Consider the following 3769-nt stretch of genomic DNA (forward strand, 5'->3'; position numbering starts at 1 on the left):
ACCTGCTTTTTTAAAAAGTCACTGTGGAGCAAAAAAACCAGCTCAGCCTACTCCGTCTGGCTCAGTGGTTGAGCGTCAACATATGAACTGGAAGGTGATGGTTCTATTCCCAGTCTGAGTGCATGCTGCAGCTCAGTCTCCAGTGGGGGCCGTGCAGGAGGCAGCCCATTAATGATTCTCTCTCATCATTGATGTTTCTATCTCTCTCTCCCTTCCTCACTGAAATCAATAAGAATATATTTTTTAAAAAAGAACCAGCTCAAATGATACCTCCTTCATACTCAACTATTCCCACAAATAAATGAGATATTAGCTATTCACCCCTTTAGCACTTCAGTGATATCAACTATGGCACTTACCTATCCTCTCTGATATTATAGTTAGAAGTATTCAACACTGTCGCCGCAATAAGGGTAGGAATCGTGTTTTCAATCTCTTGTATCTCTTTTGGCACCTCCCACATACTATATCCAACAAATCCTTATTGAATTGAACCAAAGCACTCTCTATCCCTCTCCCTTCCTCTCTGTAAAAAAATCAATAAAAACATATTTTTTTTAAAAATTGAACCAAAGCAAATACTTCCAATAGAGTTCCCTATTCCAGTAGGCCAGCAAGGAAGTAGAATTGGATGAATGCAAAGGAATATAACACAAGAACCCTGCTTGGTATGCTATTGGGGGCAAAATGGGGGAGGGAAGGACTTAGAAAAGGAAGCAGACAAGTCTTTTGACTTCAGTTATCTAGACACAATCTCAGTTACTCTTGTAATTTTCCAAGTTTATATGAGTAATTCAAAAATCCAGTGAAAGGCCTGGCATTATGTTCACTGGCCTTACTGTGGGTGGAATCTTAGAAATGCTAGTTAGGGCCTGATAGATATAATGTTCTCTTTGTTTGAAGATTTTGTTTTCTAACCAAGGAAATAATTAATTAAGTTTGAATTCTCCCATCCCCCTCTATGATGTTCTAAACAGCTGGTACTCATTTGGGACATGATATTAATTTTGTTTGGAATCCATGGTGATAAGCGTATTTGCTTATTGTCATGAACATGTTACAAAGTGCATTTATGATTTTCTAAACCAATTAGTAATCATTGAATTAGGAATTTTCCTTTATGCAGACAAGATTAAAAAGTTATGCTTAATCCCAGACATCAAAAATATATTTTTCTAATTCAATTAAGCCCTTAAAAAAGTATTAAGTATCTGAAATCCATAACAACATCAAGTTTTCTTTGACTAAGTAAACCGATTTGTCATTTTTAAAAACCACTTTAGTTGAATGGGTTATTGTACTTATTCCCTTAAATTGTCATTTAGAAAATAAACACTAGAGAAAAATGTCCAGCAACGGGGAAAAAATGTGAAGAAGAGATGCCTTAAACAAGGGAGGACCTTAGGGGGTTGGCGAAAACAGTTGAGGGAATCTGTTGGTGGGCTTGGCTCTCAGCTACATTGCATCTAGTCCACCTGTCAAATACCAAGAAAAATAAGTGCATTTTGCAGAGGCCGGTATCTCCAGCTTTCTCCTCTGACCCCTTTATTCCTGACCTCTTGACCCACCCTGCAGGAGCTGCTCTGAGCAACTGTGCCCAGCACCTGGGAGGGAATAAACTCTGCAGAGGCCAAAGAGCCAACATTCCACAAAGAACACTGTGGCTGGATAACTCAACAAATTCAGCTGTTATCCCAGCCACACCCTGATCTGGGCTTCCACCCAAGCCTCCTCCTTCTTCACTATTGAAAATTATAAACCAAGGTCCCCAGTGTTTGTCCTCATCCCTCCCCAGCCAGTTCCCCACTTCTTCCCACCGCTGTGTCTCCCTGTTGGGGAGTCTCTCCGCGGTGCCTTTTGAAACCCCAATTCCATAAGAAACAATTTCCTTTTGGTCTACAAATATTTCCTTGAGCATGCCCCCAACATTTCTGACAAATGAATTTATTAGCTTCCTTTCCAAACCTGTCATTCCATTAGGTGAAATCACGGGCTTAGTCACCAGGACACAACCCTTGGGGCGAACAAGACCTTCTCCGCCCATTTGCCTCTCGTATCCAATCCGTTTCCAAGTCTGAACAATTCTTACTCTAGTGACTTCGTGCAGGGAAGGGAGAATTAATTGGGCCTGGACTCAGTTATTAACTGTTCTGTTTTTAAAAATTTTTTTCAATTATGGAAAATTTCAAACTTATACTTAAATACAGAGAGCACTATAGCAAATATTCCATGTACCCACCGCCTAACTTAATCAGATTTTAACATTTTACAATACTGTATTTGATTCCATTTTCTTTCTCTTTTTTTAGTAGATGAAACTCAAACATTGAATGACTTTCTCCAGTTCCACATCACACACCCAGCACAATGTCTAGGACACAGCACACACAAAGGGTCATTTGCTCAAGAGTACTAACTAGCATGTTTACGAGCCTCTCTGAGTCCAATCCTTTATTTCTTCCTCTTTCTCCCTTTACAATCTGCTTCCTTTGAATATGGATATTTCTATCTGCATTCGTTGTCTCTCAATCTTTTTTTTTACAATATCTCAATATTTTCTGTGGATGTGCATCTTCCTATTTCTCTTCCTTTCTCCCCATGCCATTTACTCTGTCCTTCATTTAATAACTATTTCATTAGCACCTACTATGTGCCAGGCACTATCCTAGGCCCTTGGGATATGTATCTGTCAACCTTTTTCTCTGTGTAGCTTTCTCTTCGCTGATACCTCTTTTTGCTGACAGTCTGTCAATCCGAATTTCTTCTCCTTTTTCTTTTTTCATCTCTTATACTTCTTACCACACTTCTCTTACCTAACTGATTACAAAAGGAAGTGGAAGCATTATTTTATTTATTATTTTTACACTAGAATGATGTGTTCTCCATATCTTAATTTTTAAAAACGGATTAAGAGCCCTGACCGGTTTGGCTCAGTGGGTAGGGCATCGGCCTGCGGACCCAACGGTCCCGGGTTCGATTCCAGTCAAGGGCATGTACCTCGGTTACAGGAACATCCCCAGTGGCGGGTATGCAGGAGGCAGCTGATTGATGTTTCTCTCTCATTGATGTTTCTAACTCTCTATCCCTCTCCCTTCCTCTCTGTAAAAAAATCAATAAAATATATTTTAAAAAAACTGATTAAGAAATAATTTCCTATTGAATAATGTTCAGATTTTTTACAGTAACACCAACTCTTCAAAGAACCTTTTATTAATCACCAAACACCCTATATCCTGACCATACCTGGCAGTTCCCCATCCTGCAAATTTACTCCCAGGTTCCTGGTTATATGGGATACTCTCAACCCGGATTTGTCCGGGCTGTTTGGAGATGTGGCTGCCCCTGTCTGCTTTTTCACTCATGTCTCCAGCCTTGAGCACAATGCCTGGTGCCAGGATGAGCTCAAGAAATGTCCGTTGTATATTTTTGTTGTTTGTTTGCTTTATCTTTATTGTTGAAAGTATTACAGAGTCCCCTTTTCCCCCCATTGAACCCTTCTAGCCCGCATCCAACCCGCGCCCCAGGCCTTCACCACACTCTTATCTGTGTCTGTGGGTTATTCATATACTAGTATGCATATAAGCTCTTTGTTTAATCTCTTCCCACCCACCTACCTGCTTCTTCCCTCTGAGATCGGACAGTCTGTTCCATGCTTCTATGTTCATTGTATTTTAAACAAAAAAACAAACAAACAAAAACAAAACAATAAAAACCAAGTCACTCATTACTTGGTATGGCATGTTTCCTTTTAGCTGACGGACCACCGTAG

This window comes from Myotis davidii, unplaced genomic scaffold, assembly GCF_000327345.1.
Source record: "Myotis davidii unplaced genomic scaffold, ASM32734v1 scaffold64, whole genome shotgun sequence".
NCBI classification, from domain to species: Eukaryota; Metazoa; Chordata; class Mammalia; order Chiroptera; family Vespertilionidae; genus Myotis; species Myotis davidii.